General features: G+C 39.8%; 1 protein-coding gene across 4 annotated transcripts in view; it reads right to left on the reverse strand.

Annotated features, from left to right (window-relative positions):
* lrp1 (LDL receptor related protein 1) overlaps nt 1–19694 on the reverse strand; it is a 384066-nt gene that overhangs the window by 158732 nt on the left and 205640 nt on the right. The window lies entirely within an intron of this gene.

A 19694-nucleotide genomic window follows, 5' to 3' on the forward strand; every position in this document is an offset into this window, starting at 1 on the left:
AGGTACGAGTCTTATCTGTACAGTGAAGATAATGTGAAGGAATACATAGATATTCATGCTCTCATCTCAAACTGAAATGGGACAGCCCAGCAAAAAAAAGAAAAGAAAAGAAAGCTTCGTCTAAATTGATTCAGCTCTGAGACGTCTTCCAGCTCAGGTGTCTTCATCAAAACTACACTTTACAGAAACAAAATGATGGTCCTTGAGCATGAGTAAGTTCCCTTGTTTCTGTTAGAATTGCAACGTTTAGGAATTGCATTAAAATAACAAATTAATTAAATGCAATGATATCATAACACAACCCTACACTAGATGCATGTGCCGCGATAAGTATTAATCAAACAACATGTCAAGTCCTGCATTTGTGAGTTCCCATTTTCTCCTGGCATAGCGGGATTTCAAAAAATTTTCTTCCTGGGTTGCTATGAGTTTTCCGGGCTGTGTGGCTATGTTCGAGAAGCATTCTCTCCTGACATTTCACCCACATCTATGGCAGGCATCCTCAGAGGTTGTGAGGTCTGTTGGAAATTAAGTAGGCAAGTGGGGTTTATATATCTGTGGAAGGTCCAGGGTGGGAGAAAAAACTTTTGAAGAAATTGTTGCATTTGACCACCTTGATTAGCATTGAATAGCCTTGCAAGCTTCAATACCTGTCTGCTTCCTGTCTGGGGGAATCCTTTGTTGGGAACTGTTAGCTGGCCCTGATTGTTTCCTATCTGGAATTCTCCTATTTTCTGAGCGTTATTCTTTATTTAATGTATTTACAAATAGGAGTTTCCCTCCTGTTCGTACTTATGTATAGTTTAGTGTGTCAATGAACATGATCAAATGTGGTGAATGTTAGCTATTATTTATTTGAAACAAGGCACTTTCTAATCATAATGGAACTTTCTATTGTGTAAAACCCTTCGTATACAGAAGTCTGCTGAGAGCAAACCTAGTGATTCTATAAAAAATATTTGTTCGTAAACAAAATATCTGCCTCCAGACTCAATATAAGCAAACCTGGGGCCATCTTATAAAATAAATGCCACGCACAAAGCAATAAAGCAAACTAACATGCTCAGCAGAAATCAAGCAAAGGTCTTTCTAAATATTTTTTTCTTCTGAACAAGTTATATAACATTATGATAAAATTAAATAAATTAAGTTAGGTCCGGTATAATACTTGGTATTTTGCTTTTTTTTTTTTAAAGGGCACCAACTCAAAAAAATGCAAGCTAAGCAAGTGGCCCTTTTTGCAGTGGTCTGTATGATAGAGATGCCTGCGCATTCGAATCAGTCCTCAGATTCTTTTACTCAGAGTACCTTGTGCAGTACTAATGATCCATCCTCTCTTCTCCCTTTCTTATACTTGTGCCATCATTTTGTCCCATCCCTTGGCTCCTCTTCTAGATTACTTACCACTCAAGGAAGCATCCCTAACCAACCCTTCTCTTTCCAAAGGCCCTGTTTTGTGTTGCTAAGAATAGAGCACCAAGCAGAAGACTGCTTTACCACTGTGATATTTAAAAGTCTATTCTTCTCTCCTTCTTCGCCTAGAACTGACTGCTGCCCTCAATTAGGCTCCCTCAATGGCCCTGTGCCTCGCCTGAAAAAAACTTTTCAAAACTCTTTTCTTTACGCGGTTTTTCTCTTGCTCCATTCTTGGCACCAACTGACTCCCAAGAGCATTGTGCCTCCAGTTTAGCAATGGTAGAGGACTCTGTTAGGCAGTCAATAGTATATCGCTAAATTGTGTGCGTTGGATAGGAAGAGAGGAATGGGAAGTGGGATGGACCCACTAAAGATAATACCAGAATCTGCCCTCATTTGCATCGTTCTCTAAATCATAGCTTAGTAGTTGTGAATATCACCGTCTCTGGCTTAAGTTGACAAACCAAAGACGAGGAATATGTGTTGTTGAAAGCTTTAATGAGTTCTCCAGGATGTATGGCCATGTTCCAGAAGCATTCTCTCCTGACGTTTCACCCACATCTATGGCAGGCATCCTCAGAGCTTGTGAGGTCTGTTGGAAACTAGGCAAATGGTGTTTACATATCTGTGGGCCATTAAGTGCTAATCAAGTGGCCAATTGCAACATTCACACTTGCCTCAGACAGGCAAGAGTGCTTTCTCCCACCCTGGACCTTCCACAGATATATAAACCCCACTTGCCTAGTTTCCAACAGAGCTCACAACCTCTGAGGATGCCTGCCGTAGATGTGGATGAAACGTCAGGAGAGAATGCTTCTAGAACATGGCCAGACAGCCCGGAAAACTTACAGCAACTCAGGAGAGATATGGTTTAATGCTATGTTGCTGGCTGATACTTCCTATTGTGCCAAAATTCTGGTTAGTAAAGGGACATATTAAAGTCTACAATAGATTATTTGTGGTTTAGTAACATCCTAGAAAGAGAGGAATACAGGGACCACAGGGTCCTATCACGAAATGGTAATTACTGTAATGATTATGATAACTTGGATCTGAGCATTAGAGGCTTAATCAGGTCTCTGTATTGTTTACCAATGCTTCCGTTATTTCTATTATTATTATTATTATTATTATTATTATTATTATTATTATTATTATTATTATTATAAGTTTGTATTCATGATTTTAGAGTTAAATTAAAAGTGGGGGATCAATTGTGACTTATAGGAAAGAAAACAAATATTGAGAAAACAATAAGATAAAAAGAAAAAAAAGAGTAGGGAAGAGAGCCAATAAAGGCATCTAGAGAGAAGAAAAGAACAAAAGGGAAAATTAGAAAAAAAGATTAAAAACAAAAATAAACAAAAAATCAAAATTATTGCAACTTCCAGATCTTCTGCGTTGCGGGTCGAGTTTTCTTTGTGACTATACATTACCAGCTTCCATTATTTCTAAACTGATGTCTAGATATGCCATACATAAAGGCCAGTCTTCTTCCCTCACCAGTATTCAAATCTGTGCTTTTTTGTGATTTTGGGGTTCCATCTTTTGTTTAGGATAACTATGTATGACCTTATTCTCATGGTTACTTATTTAAGGGCATTACAGTATAACAAAAAAAGAGAGGGCTGTGTTTACGTGCGTACGTAAAATCCTGTCTGCCCCTATTAAAATAATAAATAATCATTGCAGTCTCACTGCAGAGAAGCTTATGCAGGAAGCCCTAACTAAAAATGGCTGTTAGAGTGGAACCAAAATTTCAAGAGACCAAAATGGCAGGTGAGTCACATTCTTTGAGTTTTTCTACATTGCTGATGCATGCGTATTGGATCAAAAAAGATGGTGATGAAGGAGAGAGGGCTGCCTTTATTTCTTCAATTTGGGCGAGAGAAGAATAGGAACATTTCACCTCTACCTCTCTCCCAACATGCTGAGTCCCTGTACCGGCACTGACTCATGTATTAGACAATCCAGTTTTATATGTGTGCGAGTGATGTTTTGTCTTATGTGTGGATTTATATGATGCTTTTAACAAAATAATAAAGTCTTGCTATTTATCTACATCATATAGCAGGTTAAATTTGTAAGATCTAGGTTTTGCATAAAGTATCCTTGTAATGGCCACCACGGTGGAGTTATTTCTTTATTGGAGAACCAAAAATCTATCCATATAATGAAGAAGATAAAATGGAAGGACCCAATGGGACTAGCATTTTCTTGATTATCTTAATATTATCCTACAGTATTTCTATTTTTTTTTAAACTAGTTGAATGGCTTTTTACATTTCTAAGCTCCCTTGAGGTAGTGGAAAAGCAGCAAGCTAGCCAGCTAGCTAAATAGATGAATGAATAAAATTAATCTGAATGCATAAATACATGAAGCTAGTTCTTCCTGATTATAATGTGATTGTAAAACCTCTTAATCTCCAAGCAAGGAACTGAAACTAAATGATTTCTTGAAATGTTTTAAATATATAACGTGCATGAAAGCAAATACATTTAAATTTCAGTTCTGTCAAGTATTTCTTAAAATAATTCAAGCTGATATTCCAGGCAGACCAGGTTATCTTGGTAAATAAGTGCCTTATATACTCAATAGTTCAGCCAAACTAACAACAAAGACGCATAATCCAAATAAAATTCATTTCACAAAATCAAGAAGTTTTGAAGACATGAGAACTAAGAATGAACACAAACAGTGGAAGTCAGTTTGTAGTGGAAATAGATTAGCAAATCCACCAGTTTCGCTGGCCTTAGATTTGAATGCTCATATTTCGATTTCTTAAAACCCACAAAAAACACAAGTTATTGCCTGTTCTCTCAATGCAATGGGTAAGTCTGTCAATTACACTCTTTTCAAATACTTAAATACCACGAAGTTTTGAAAATTCTGATTTTAAAGAATCAATGAAATTCTCACTCACTACAAACTAATAAGTGGAAGATTAAATTTACCATGTTTATTTCCTACAGTGAATATAATCCATGTTTACATAACCTTAATCTCCTACACACTCTGAAAGGGAGTAGGAGTAGTGGTTCTTAACCTTTTTTTTACCAGGAACCACTTGACCAGGGTCTACTCCCCAACATTAGTACCAAAAGGGTTACAAATCAGTTTTTGGTCAACTTTAGATTCGGTTTGGTTATTTGAAGTGCTGAATCAGAAAATTGCATTGGATAGACCACATCAGCTCTAGTTTCTGATCCAAAACATATGCCATCCAGTAGTTGCCGTCATCTGCTCGCCCACAGAAAATCATATTTAATCATCTAGAGCTGATGTGATCTATCCAATGCAATTTTCGGAATCAGCACCCCAAATAACCCCAGGAACAGGCCTAAAAACAAAAACAAATGTGTCTCTGCTTCCAAGCACACATGGAATGGCTGCTCAGGGGGAGGAAGGAGGAGGAGATGCAGCAGTCAGGAAGCTTGTTGTTGTGCCTTTCGTGGGTATTCAGCCTCTCCCATCCCGACAGCCACATTGCCTCGGCACTATAAGAGAGTTTCGTGAGACCAGTTGCTCTCATTGCAACGGTATAGTAATGGTGAGGCCACGGACCATATTTTAGTTCTTGGGGACCACTGGTGGTCCATGGTCCACAGGCTGGGAACCACTGTACTATAGGAAGGAGCTTTTTTCACACATACATTTGATGATTTTGAGGAGACAGTGAGTTTGTGTAGTTTTTCTTCCTCCTCCTCTACGCCAACCCGTATTCCTGTCCAAGCATTGTGTAATGAAGAGACTTAAAGCTTAGTGCTTTGTCCCAAGGGAAAGAGGTAATGAGCAAGCCAAGCTGCTTTCCGCCCTTCAAGAATGTCTGACTAGTGAGTAAGCGCCAGATCTGCTGAAAGTAAGAATTTACCCATTGCAAAATTCACTTTTTTATTAATGACCAAGAAGAGAACACATTTCTTTAGTAGGGCAGAAAAAACATGTAATGTCTTGTTATTTAAAAGCTGGGAACGCCAGACTTGTAAATCATAATACCCAAGCTGAAAAAGGGATATGAGCCTTAGAATCCATTTATGAGCACAGTTCTTGGAGGAAAGGAAAACTTTCAACCCTGAGTAGCTGTGAGTTTTCTGGGCTGTATGGCCATGTTCCAGAAGCATTTTCTCCTGATATTTCACCCACATCTCTGGGAGGCATCCTCAGAGGTTGTGCGGTCTGTTGGAAACTAGGCAAGTGGGGTTTATATATCTGTGGAATGTCCAGGGTAGGAGAAAAAACTCTTGTCTGTTTGAGGCAAGTGTGAATGTTGCAATTGGCCAGTTTGGTTAGCATTGAATAGCCATTCAGCTTCAAAGCCTGGCTGCCTGGGGGAATCCTTTGTTGGGAAGTGTTAGCTGGCTCTGATTGTTTCTTGTCTGGAATTTCCCTGTCTTTTGATTGTTGTTCTTTATTCACTGACCTGATTTTAGAGTTTTTTAATACTGGTAGCCATGTTTTGTTCATTTTAATGGTTTCCTCCTTTCTGTTGAAATTGTCCACATGCTTGTGGATTTCAATGGCTTCTCTGTGTAGTCTGACATGGTGGTTATTAGAATAGTTATTTCTGTTTTCTCAAATAATATGCTGTGTTCAGGTTGGTTCATCAAGTGCTCTGCTATGGATGTGATCGAAACATCAGGACAGACTGCTTCTGGAATATGGCCATACAGCGCGGAAAATTCACAGCAACCCAGTGATTCCGGCCATAAAAGTATTCAACAACACATTGAACTTTAAAAGCCTCATTCATAGGGGGCATTCGTAGCCTCCTTTTGATTGGGTTTAAATTGATGCTAAACACCTAAAAGATTTGTTACATTATATATATATATATATATATATATATATATATATATATATATATATATATATATATATTTCTACCACTGAGTACATGTATGTGATGATGGCTTTGAAACAAGGACATGACAGAAGGTATTATGGGGGTTAAAGATATCATTAGGAGTTAAGGGAGAGATGCAGTATTTGGTTGATAGTAGTTTCTTACAGTAACAGATTTCAAATATGAGAGTTAGACATTCTTTGGCCTTCTATTGTTTTACGCTACAATTCTCAAACTCCATTAAAGACAGGACATATCAGTTAGGGCTTTACAGAACTAATGTCCAAGGACATCTATTGAGGAAAAGGCTCCTTACCTGTGCCCCCAAAACACAAGAATTAAACAGCAAGAAATTGAAACTATGGTATGCAAGACACCGGCAGCATAATTACTCATGCTTAGTCTACAATATTTTGCTTTGTTCACTCAACCTACTTAGTGTAACTACCAGAGGGCAGTGGTGCTCATAAGTGGCTGGGGGAGAAATGCCAGAGGTGAAATAGCCAGGAAGATAGTAAGGCAAACATTAACACTGTTGATAGGAAAAGATGAAGGCATGGCTTTTAAGGAGGAAGGTGTCCTTGGAGAAAAGGCACTTGGGAATGATGTCCTACAAAGGCAATTGTCCAGGCCAGGTTTCCTAAATATATTTCTTTGAACAAACTCTATGGAAACCAGCCATATTCTCCCAATAATGAATTTCCCTTGCCTTCTTTGTGCCTGTTTTGCAAGCCTGATAGAAACCTTGGAAAACCGACTTCTGCACTGCCACAGTACACTAAAAATCCTAGCCTTTTCAAAGCACTTGGCAAAATGAATGCTTGTCCATCTCAGTTAGAGACTCCTTAACCACACTTAGTATCCCAAGCCTGCCCTACACTGCTCCAGGCTTAGGTCCATTAGACAGGCCTGTGCTCCAGGGCAGCAAACAAATAAACACAGCGTTAAATCTGCCAGACTAGATTAAGACCATTGCTAATCTAGCTCTGAATTGTAATTTCAAGCCACGTTGCCTCAAGAGCCAACCTCTTTGATCCAAAGCTGTTTTAAGGAGTTAAGTGTTAAAATAATTGAAGAGAGGCACATTTATCCATTTAGTGAGATGCCCTTAAACCGCTTTGCTAGGCTTGTGGCCCAAGTGGGACATCAACCCGCCACAGGCAGGCAGATGCTGTGGTGGATCCAGGGCAAAATTCATGACAGAGTTAAGAGATGGTGCATTTCGTGCCAGTTCTCTGTGACTCAAAGGGGGATCGTGCTTCTCCTTGAACATCTGGTCAGCGCTTCAGCTGAGTCATCTCCTTACGAAAGTCTATGGTACTGTGTTGACAGCTCCAACCTCCCAGACCTCAGGAGCAACTCTGCATTTCTGTTATAGTTAAGCAACCTAGAATTATTTAAAAAGGAAAACAAAATCTGATCCTGTCCCTGATTCATTCATATCTTGCACACAAAAAAGAGGAATAAGTACCAGGCGGGTCCCTGTATAAAAAAATGACCTGTAGAAGCTGTACAAAAACAGAACTTGGCTGCAATCCTTCTGTTGAGTCAGAGTCACAAGATTGCGTTCAGTGTTCCAAGAGAAAATAACAATAGGGAGAGAAAGCGAGGGAAAGAGAGAGAGAGAGAGAGAGAGAGAGAGAGAGAGAGAGATGTGAATTACAAAATAGGATACTGTAGAAACTTTGTGAATTGGATCTCTTAACTCTCCTAGTATTTGTATAGCTCTTGTGAAGTACGAGTATTACTATTAGTTCTTGCATTGCTGATTTCTATAACTTCAACTATAGGGTACAGTGAGATAGGCTAAAGGTAAAGGTTTTCCCCTGACATTAAATCCAACTCTGGTTGGTGTTCATCTCCATTTCTAAGCCTACAAGGTAATGTGGCTGGCATGGCTGTATGGAGCACCATTGCCTTCCCCCCTGAGAGGTACCTATTGATCTACTCGCATGTTTTCGAACTGCTAGATTGGCAGAAGCTGGGGCTAACAGTGAGAGCTCACACTGCTCCCCGGATTCGAACCGCCAACCTTTCGGTGAGCAAGTTCATCAGCTCAGCGGTTTAATCCGCTGCGATACAACTATTCTCCAAAGTCATATACAGTGAGATAGACACTCTTTTTATATTATTAGTATTTCTAAACTATAATAACTGCATAAGAACCAAAGTAGCATCCTAGTTGGAAGTTAATCCCATTTTCTCATCTATATTTTTTCTCACAAATAAAATGTACTTCTATCCCCTGATCTGCCATTCCCATCTCAACTACCAGTTCTACTAAGCCAGCAAAACTATTCCCCCTCATCCAAAAGCAATGCTTTTGTCACACCGTAGATCATTTCCTTTTCCCCATGAAATGTGATGGAAGGATCCAAGTTTTCTAGGGCTGAAGTGTACACTTTCCCTTCTGTGGCGTTTTAAGCAGGAAATACAGATAAAGCTCCCCATGTACAGTGGTTATCCACACATCATGCAACATGCAATGGTAATATGGCCCCACTGGTAGTGGTAATGTTGATTTTGCTTCCTTCTGGAGTTATGCACTCTGGAATTAACCTTTGCACATGCATTGCCGTTAGTCAATGAATATGGGTAAAGACAGCTGCAGCTTTGTAGATGTTAGCAAGTTAAATATGAGATTCTCAATTTCCTCCCAGACTGTAGCATATAGACTTTGACATTCCTCCTGTGTGGATCAGATGTGCTGTCTGCCTTAAGCAGTATATATGTATCCGGATGAAAAATTATTCATTTTTAAATTTATCCCTGAATTAATTTTTTTAATTCTTTGCGTGCCAAGGATGGAAATTGTTCATGATAACACCATTGTAAGTCAATTATCTTGTTTGCATTTTGTGATAAGCCCAATGCTCAATAGTGGTAGCTGCAAGTGGGTTCTTTGGCCAGAAAAAGTCCATGATTTGGTGTTGTTTTGGTCCTCTGGCTTCTTGTAGGAGACATAGACCAGAGTGTTTTGTTTCACTAGAAGTAATACATGGATGAAAAGTTAATGGTCTGTTTGATTACTTTCTCTTGTAGTAGGAATAGCTGGGAGCAATGTCCTAGAAAGAGTGAGTTTTGCTGTATTATGAATGCAGAGTGATGATCAACTCCATTAATACTCCAAATTCTATGTTTTCTGCTGCAGAAAAAGAGCCCAAGAGTCTTGTGATGCTTTGGCAACTAATGTTTTTATTTGCCATAGGCATTTGTGAACATGGTTTTAACAAAGTGGGCTCTGGTCTTCCAAAGCTCCTGGTATAATAAAGGTAACGGTTTCCCCTTGACATTAAGTCTAGTTGTGTACAACTCTGAAAGGTGATGCTCATCTCCATTTCTAAGCCAAAGAGCCATCGTTGTCTGTAGACATCTCTAAGGTCATGTGGCCGGCATGATTGCATGAGTGCTGTTACCTCCCCGCTGAAGTGATACCTATTTATCTACTCACATTTGCATGTTTTCGAACCGTTAGGTTGGCAGAAGCTGGGGTTAACAGCGGGAGCTCATCCTGTCCACGGATTCAAACTGCCGACCTTTCGATCAGCAAATTCTGCAGCTTAGCAGTTTAACCCACTGCGACACCATGGCCCCAGTATAATAAATGTCTTTAAATGGCACTAGATTATTTGCTGTTTTAGTTGACAACTGACAAAAAAAAATTACCATAGTAAACAATCCCCACAGTGGAACTGCACCTTTTTCCATTCTCAATCTGATGCATTATATTGAGTATGGAGAATAGGTATTCAAATTCAAAATTCACCGAATGTATCAGTTGCACATTATGTAAATCTTGTATCTTCCTACCTGCAAATATGTTCAGAAGCATCTGGCCCCCTGGCTCAGTAGTTCCTGCTTTGGTTTGTTAACAAGGTCATTCTCAAACAGTTAAATCAAATCAGAAGCTTAAACTGAAAACACATCTTGAAATTCAAACAGCAAACCAAGGAAGCAAACATCTTTCAGTCTTTTCCTCTAGCACAACATGTTTACTCCAAGGATTCTCTTCATAATGACAATGAAAACGAAAAGAAAAGAACACTGGATTACACCTTATATCCAGAAATAGTTTCATTTTCTCAGTTATTTTTTAAGGTGGCAAAGGGTTCTTTGGTTGTTAGAAAGCATAAGGTTGCACCTATAATATGAATAAAGCACAAAAATGCCAAACTCTTTTATTTCAAACCATACAGCTGGAAAGACAGCTTCATTGCTCTACTGCAGTGGTGCTCAACCTGTGGGTCCCCAGGTGTTTTGGCCTAGAACTCCCAGAAATCCCAGCTAGTTTACCAGCTGTTAGGATTTGAAGGCCAAAACATCTGGGTACCCACAGGTTCAGAACCACTGCTCTACTGTTTGGGATGGAGACAAATTCAGGGATTGCATTCGGAACCTATTTAATCTTCATCCCTGTCCTGTTAAGAGTCAGTGGTCGCTGTTCCTAATGGGATTTTAAATTGTTCAGGTAAATTTAGTCTAGATCCAGTTACATCTGTAAAATAGAGCATGGAATTAGAAAATAATGGAGTGGAATGGATTGGAATTGAGAAGTAGATGGCAATTGTAAGAGAAATGACACATCCAGTATCCTCCCTTCTCTCTCTCTCTCTCCAGTCTGTATTTCTTGCAGCTGGAACACATTATGCTTCTCTCAAAGTATTTTTTTCAAATTGCTGGGTTGTTTTCTCTCTTTCCCATTCCTTTCCTCCTTCTTCCTTTTTCAGACCTCCTTCTTCTATTATTATTTTCAGTTCTCATTCATGGGCTCAAATTAACCCAAGGTTTTGTCTAAGACTCAGTGGAAGCTACTAAGGCAGCAAGACCTATTTTTAAACTTTAGTACAATAGCAACACTGTATCTCTTCCCCCTCTTTTCTCTTCCTTAGACTAAATCTCAAAAGATCATTTTCTTGTCCTAGCTTCCTTCTGGGAAGAATGCTGCAGTGCACTGAGAACACTGGAAAAATCTGGAAATCCTGGGCTCAATTTGCTCTCAGGAGAGTTCAGCTGTTTCTATTGCATACCAGAAAGAGGCTGCAAAGAGGGGAGAGCAAGGTGACGGTAACAAAGTACAATTCAGGAAACAGGTACTGGTCCCACAATTGAAAGGAAGAGTGCTGGGGGTGACTATAAACCAAATGCAAGGCCTAAAAATAATCAAAATGCTCTATCAAAAATGAACTGTGTAGTGCCAGCCCAACGTGGTGCTAAACAAACATGTCAAATTTCCTAGAAGCTATAATTAAACATCTCCACATTAGGGCAATTAAACAATTTTGACTGACTCTCAGTCTTTTATTCAATCATTATTTATGTTCTACCGCCCCAAGGCCTAGAGACAACTAAAAGCACTCAACTGGATATCTCTGAAGCATCTGAGCAAAGCAAGGCTGGTACAAATTGAAACTACACACAAAATAAATATGCTAGTAATACAAAGCCAGCAGGAGTCCCCAGTGGCATAGCGGGTTAAACTGCTGAGCTGCTGAACTTGCTGACCAAAAGGTCAGTGGTTTGAATCCAGGGGGCTGAGTGAGCTCCCGCTGTTAGCCCCAGCCAACCTAGCAGCTTGAAAATATGCAGAAGTAGATCAAGCAGGAAAGTAATGGCACTCCATGCAGTCATGTTGGCCACATGACCTTGGAGGTGTCCATGGACAATGCCGGCACTTTGGCTTAGAAATGAAAATGAGCACCAACCCTAGAGTTGGTCAAGACTAGACTTAATGTCAGGGGAAAACCTTTACCTTACAAAGCCAGCATGGTATAGAGCAGGCATGGGCAAACTTGGGCCCTCCAGATGTTTTGGATTTCAACTCCCACAATTCCTAACATTTGGTAGGCTGTTAGGAATTGTGGGAGTTGAAGTCCAAAACACCTGGAGGGCCAAAGTTTTCCCATGCCTGGTATAGAGGTTTGGATGTTAGCCTATGATTATTCCATTCGGCAAATAGAAACCCTTTGGGCAGATCATACTTTTACAGCCGAAGAAGAATAAATCTTGCCAAGAAAACCCTCTAATAAGGGGGGGGGGTCTCTGTAAATCAGAATGGATTTAAAGGTACATAACAACAACATATATTCCTAAACCCTAAAATAAATACAGTAAGACCTCCCTATTCATATGACACTGCAGATATGACCAATCACCATTAAATTACCTTACATATAATGCCAGGATACCATAGAATTGAGTTGAGGGCCCTAGAGATTCTCTAAGAGGTATATTCTCTGGGAATTTGCTAGGTCCTTCAATGCAGTTCTACAGTAACTTCCAGTTGAAGCATTCCATACAATTGCCTGGAGGACCTAGAAAATGCCATTTTTCCCAGGTGAGGGTAAGAAACAGTGGATATGGGTTCTGCTGTTACAAGCATCTTACTGGAATGTTCTGATCAAACATAACCCAGTGTCATCACAATCAGAAATAAGAACACAAGTAAGAGTCCTGTTGATTCAGACAACATAACTTCAGCTTTTCACTGCAGTTGACACATATCCTCTCAACATATGGAGTACATACAACCATCAAAACAGACTTTTCCTGTATGGATTTGCCACATCCTCCATTTAAAGCCAACTAAGCTAGAGGCCAAGATTGCATCTTATGGCAAAGAATTCTGCAAATGAATCATTCATTGGACTGCCCTGTGTCCTAATAAATAACATCTGAAGAAACAGCTAACAGTTTAGACAGAATTACACTATGTTTCTCAGATCCCAGTATAACTCCAAACCAATGACTGTGTCTCAGTGGCAAGAACTGCTGCCTGCTCTGTACAATATAATACAGTACTGAACAGAATGGCCTAAATGAACTGTCTGCACAGAAAAGTGACTGCATAGGAGATTCTGAGAACTGTGGTAATGTTTCCAGGCCACATTGTTTCAGTAAAAATGCAAGAACCATCTGGACAAGGAAGAGGACAAAGGACAGAAACAATGTTCACATTATTCCAAAACATCACAATGCAAGCCAATCATAAGCACCTAGTTCCTTTAAAAAAGGAGTAAATAATAATCTCTTTTTAAAAAAACAGATAACTGTAGGTTTCAGGGTTAAAATACCTAATCCTTTCTCCCAGAATCCATGCTCTGCTACTGAATTGCAGAGGAATGGGAGGATCTGCGGGTACTCAGTGGAGCTCCTGGTGGTGGAGTGGGTTAAACCCTTGTGCTGGCATGACTGATGACATGAAGTTTGGGTTGCTGACCTGAAGGTTGCTGGTTCGAATCCAACCCGGGGAGAGCACGAATGAGCTCCCTCTATCAGCTCCAGCTCCATGCGGAGACATGAGAGAAGCCTCCCACAAGGATGATAAAAACATCAAAACTTCTGAGTGTCCCTTGGGTAATGTCCTTGCAGATGGCCAATTCTCTCACACCAGAAGCGACTTGCAGTTTCTCAAGGTGTTCCTGACATGAAAAAAGTGTTGAATTAAATGCCCTCCATGCATGCTCAAGATTATAGTTCCTTCACTTTATCCAGACTGGGTTACTGGATGGGAGGCTCCTCAGTCATTGAAACCTTTTTTGCAGCAACCGCTGTCTTCTCCTCTCTTGAGGAACCTGGTCTCAGGTGCACCCGACAACAGCAGCACCTGTTCGGGCTACAATTCATCTTTTCTGTTGTTCCTTTTTCCCCTCCAGCAGGATAATGACCCTTTTCCTGTTTAGTGTGTACAGTATACAGCCAGCTGTCAGTCTGCCATGCACCATATTCATTTTGAACTCCTCAGGGGGTTCTGGGTCTCGCTTCTGTCTGGAAAGAAAAATGCAGGCTCTGACACGAAGAAGACGAATTGACAATGTGACCCAAGGACGGATGTTTCATTGCAGTTGCTCTTGCTCCAGCAGTGCCATGGATTAGGACAACCCCATGGTCATGCAGTTTGGGACAGACATTGGGGTGCTGTTGCCTGGGTTTTGTTTAGTTTCTTTTAATCTGAATGTAGAGATAAAGCTCCTCTTTAATTCTATCTGCATATAACAACCTCCACATTTGCTTCGGTAAGAAACTAAGCATTAAGTGAGGAACTAATCTAGAATCAACAGCTTAGGAATTTTACAATAATTCAGACAGGTTTTCATAGTTACTTAGGTGGTTCTCCCTGGCAGATTAATTGTGTTGCCCTTTTCATTGTGTGCCCCTGGATAAAGCCACAGGCACTTATTGGCATTTCTTATGAAACGCTGTAAAGCCAGACAGTTGCTTTGAAGACACTGTCTCCAAGCATATGTGCCAAAGCTTCATACTTTGAGCAGTGGTGGTGGTGATTTAGTTAGTGGGACTATTTAAATAATATTTAACAATTAATACCCATTTCAGTGAATCCTGCTACACCTTAATCCGCACACCTAAATGAACAAAATCCCATTTGATAAGCAATGATTATGTAAGCTGCATGAGTGTAATAAGATCCCTTTGGGGAAGAGGGGGAAGCCACATCCTCACTTTCCTACATGCTATCTGCTCATATTTAATATTAGAAATTGTCTGCCCTTCAGAGGAAAGGCTGGTATTCTTGTATGCAGCTAGAAAAATAAGAGGGGCTCATCCTTACATCACCTTGCATTTTAATAGACATGAAAGATTGGAGTATCAGTGGTTACGCATCATCATAATCATAAAGAAAGCATTAAATATATAAGCTTTTCAGTATCAGTTACTGGAGACAATGATTTAAAGCTTCACTAACTTATTCTCAAATGCAAGAACAAAGAATCCTGTTTTCTCCCTACATGGTAAAAAAAACCCATCAGATTTTTGCATATTTTTCACTTGATATTTTGGAACCGTTCTGTGTTATCATCCACCAAAAAAAGGGGGAAATAAATGCAGAAAAAACAATGTGATTGGATTGCTGCAGGGCTTGGTGAGGGGGGGGCTGTATGGCTATGCTCAAGTAGTATTCTCGCCTAACATTGCGCCTGCACCTGTGGCTGGCATCTTCAGAGGTTCAGTTGTCAGTAAGCAAGTAGAGTGTATATATACCTGTGGAATGTTCAGGTTGGGAAAAATAACCTTTGTCTGTTTAAGGCAGTGGTTTTCAACCTGTGGGTCCCCAGATGTTTTGGCCTTCAACTCCCAGAAAACCTAACAGTTGGTAAACTGGCTGGAATGTCTGGGAGTTACAGGCCAAAACAGCTGGGGACCCACAGGTTGAGAACCACTGGTTTAAGGAAATGTGAATGTTGCAATTACCAAGCATTTGAATTAGCATTTGACTAACCATGAAGTTTGCAAAGTCAATCTGCAAAGAGGTAGCCTGGCCTTTGTTTCCTGGAGGCATCTTATGCTTAGGTGGTGTTTTGCTGGCAATTGTTGAGATACCCTATCTCATGAGGACAAGAAAATTTGTGTGGATTCCTAACATACAAGTCGGGTTACACAAATGATGGCAACTGGGCTCATAGCTTAGAAGAAATCCTGATACAGCAAAATTACTCTTATGTTTCTGAACTTATACTTTAATAGTATTTTCAAGATTTATCATATTTAAATAGATGAAGTGGACAAGAATCAGAGCAGAGGTCCTAGAACCAATTATGGTCCTTGGGGCCCATACTTCTCACTCACATGCGGTAGATTTCCAGAGGCAAGCATTATGTTTTTAATTGCTCTTAATGTACCCAGACCTATATTTAAAAATGGTCCAATGAATTCCAGCTGTTGGGAGAATTGCCACATATTTGATTCAACGGGTTTTTTTTCCCTGCTGGTGATTGCTATATTCTTCTTCCCCTTGTGTTCGGCTAAAGGATTATTCAGGTTATTTCTTAATATTTTGATTTAATTTTTAGTAAAGAATTCATTTGTGTTCCTGTCATGCAATAATTCTAATTTCTGATATCCTTTTGGATGTGTTTGGTAGCACTACTCAGAGACAGTAAGAGCAATTTAGATACCATAGAGTCCCATGTATAGTATGTTATGAATGATGTTAATAGAGAAGTCAATTCTAAAGAAAGCCCACTTAAACCATTTCAAAACATGACTAGGAGCACAGTTATGTATTTCAAGCCTCTTGTTCACAGCTGAATAAAATTCCACATTTTCTGATTTGAACCGGAATATAAGCCAATGTGGACTCAGATAACCCACTTTAAAGCCAATATTGTGGGACTTTCTGCCTTGATATTCTGGGTTATATGGCTGTGTGGAAGAGCCCTTACTGCTTGGGAATAAACACATTGAGCTAAAAGAAAATCTCCAAAGTAATCTTTAAAAAGTTATGGGATTTTTTTTAAAAAAAATATTTCTTTTAAGAATCAGAGCCACCTCATGCTGCTAAAGATACATTCCTTTCATATGCAAAGGATGTTGATTTTTGCAATGACAACCAGCTGAAACTACTGTATATCTAGCTTCTCCTGGTGGAAAGAGCAGGAAAAAAAATTAAACTACTGATATTTGGAAAAAAATGCTTTATTAACTCCTTCTTATTTAACTGGTCTGAATAACTAGGGAAATTACCTCCTTTGCAACAAAGATAAATATATTATACAATTCTTCTTCCACAGGACAGGAAAGGAAAGGAGAATTGCAACATCCTACTAGTTTAGTTTATGATAGAAAGAGAATGTGAGTATTGAGAAATCTCCATTAGACAGAAGTTTGGGGGATATGCCATGTACTAATCCAACTCTTGAAGCCTCCAAATATTTATGTTATGTTGTTTTTGGTCCTGGAGGCATTTAACAAATCCCACTAGATGACTAATGTGTAACGGATAACATCTTAATATTTTTGCAGGTACAGACACATAGCACACCAGAGAGAATTCATTCACTTGTCTAAAAACCTGGTCTGAATGGATCATGCAAAGCATTACACTATCAGGTCATGCTACCATATTCATTTCAATTGTCATTGGTTCTCCAAGGATTATATGCTGTCCTCCAGGTATGGTTGGACTGTAACTCTCATGTGCCCTTGTCCGTCTAGGAAATGCTGAGGGAGACTGCGAGGAAGTTACTGTATAGTTGGACCACTGGTCCATCTTAGCTCAGCAACTCTCCAGGGTTTGAGACACGAGTCTTTCTCACTTCAATCTGAACATCTCAGAGATTGAACCTGGGAGTTTTGGTATAAAAAATGGGTCTACCACCAAGCCAAAATCCTTCTCTTATTTTTCTCCATGGAACTCAGAGCATTTTACACAGTTCTCATCCCACTCATTAATACCATTGTGAGACAGATTAGGCTAAAGGAGAGAGGCTGAGTTTCATCACTCAGTGGGAACCTGAACTCAGCTTCCAGTAACCAGATCCCAGTACAACACTCTAACCTCTTCAGAGCACAGATTAATGAATTAACATGGGATCTAAAATAGGCATTCTTCAGTTAAAGCCTCTAACAGGCTTTTTATAATCACCTGCAAGCCTGTAACCAAGTGGGCAGTTTGGGGGTTTAAACCCTCCTCTTTTCACTGGTTAACCAAATCCCCATGGCGAGTCTATAAGAGCAGCTAAAATTAGAGTATCTTCAGAACTGCAAGCACTACCTCAACCAAATTGTGATTATTCAGACTATCATTACCTACCTTTCTACCAATTTACATTGCAACAGCACCAATAGCTGACATAGTGGAAGCGACCAAATTGGTCTACCCACAGCTGGCAGGCAAATGGGATTTGACCTGGATTGCAGGTAAAAACTGAGAAAACTGTGGAAACTGAGGTGTCTATCACTGGTTCATCTAATCCAAGCCCTGCCAAAGAAACCATGGAACAGTAGCAAAGAAAAGAAGCTGTGTCATTGGACATTATATGTTTCCATTTCTGATGACCAAGTGAAAGCTCAATTAGTGAAACATTTACAGACTCCATTGCCAGGATATGTATTTCCTGTGGATAAGAAGAGGCACCTAAGATTTCATAAATGGTTCAGCAGATTCCCTTGTTTGGCCTGCTCATTTCATGTACAAGGTGAACCCCGTAAACACGGTGCGGTGTTTGGAGAAGTTGGGGGTAAAGGTGCTCATCAGAAACTTGGTACATTGGTAGCTAAACCATTGGTGTGATGGAGAAATGCAATAGAAGTCTTCAGTAGACACCAAAAAACAGAATACCATCAGAACAACTTTTGCTTGGCCGAAAACTTCTTGTTAATTCACAGTGGAAAATGTCTTGATGTAACCCGTCATCACGATAAAGGAAATAAGAAGAAAGCAGAAGAAAACAGAAAGAAACTTTTTGCCAACTGTGGAAACTATTGTCCTTTGTGGCCAACAAGAACTGACTTAAAGAGGACCTATTACCCGTGAAGAACCTTTGGATAATGATGGTCATTTCAGGACCTTGTTGATCTGGAGACACTGATCTGAAAAGTCATGGGGGGGGGGGGGTATCAACACCTCCAGAATTTTTTCTCTGGCTACAGGCCTGCCCGCCGCTCTGTTTATTATCTGCCTATCTAGCCATTATTAGCAGGATTAGCAGTGGGAGGATAGCAAAGGATGGAAGAAACACAGACATTCAGTAATAAGCAATGCAATAAAATGTCTACTCAAGCTGATCCTACAGCAGTCATGTGGGCCTGATTACAACAGGAAAGAGAAAGAAAATCTGCATTCTCTCCTGAAGTTTCACCCACATCAATGGCAGGCATCCTCAGATGATGTTTGTCTATTTTTGAAAGGATTACTTGATCTGGCTGCTTCATTTCAGACATGCACATTAGGCTTTCAAATAAAAATTCTACAGAGTGTGTTGAACTGCTGTTCTTTTTGTGTGTGTTTGGAACCTATCCTTGTTCTTTCCATGTATGTTATTCTTTCCATGTTATTTCTGTCTCTGGTATCAACTTTTCTGTTAAAGGCGCATAGCCCAGGAACATACTTTTTATTAACAGAAGTACTAGTATATCATGAAGAAGATGATATACTGGAGCCCCCGGTGGTGCAATGGGTTAAACCATTGCTGACCAACAGATTGGCTGTTCGAATCTGGGAAGAGCATGTGAGCTCCCTCTGTCAGCTCTAGCTACCCATTCAGGGACATGAGAGAAGCCTCCCACAAGGATGGTAAAAACATCAAACATCCGTGCATTCCCTGGGCACTGTCCTTGCAGACGGCCAATTCTCTCACATCAGAAGCAACTTGCAATTTCTCAAGTTGCTCCTGACACACACACACAAAATTGTAGAAGAGAATTTGAAAGTAATGAGTTATGGATAAAATAGACACCAGCAACTAGTTACTTTCTTTGGTAACAAGTATATAACAAGTTTGTATTTCAAAAGTCTACTTTTAGAAAGTGAACTTTAAATGGCATTTTGACATTTATGCCATTCTCTTGTCACTCTAAGACTTTTTCTTCCCTCTCAGAGAAACCAATGGCAAGCAAGGAGAAGAAATCAGTAGTGAAATAACTGCTGAAAGTTACTTTTTCAACATTGTAAGAAGTTGTTTCTGAAAGACTGCAATG

This window comes from Anolis carolinensis, chromosome 2, assembly GCF_035594765.1.
Source record: "Anolis carolinensis isolate JA03-04 chromosome 2, rAnoCar3.1.pri, whole genome shotgun sequence".
Lineage (NCBI taxonomy): Eukaryota > Metazoa > Chordata > Lepidosauria > Squamata > Dactyloidae > Anolis > Anolis carolinensis.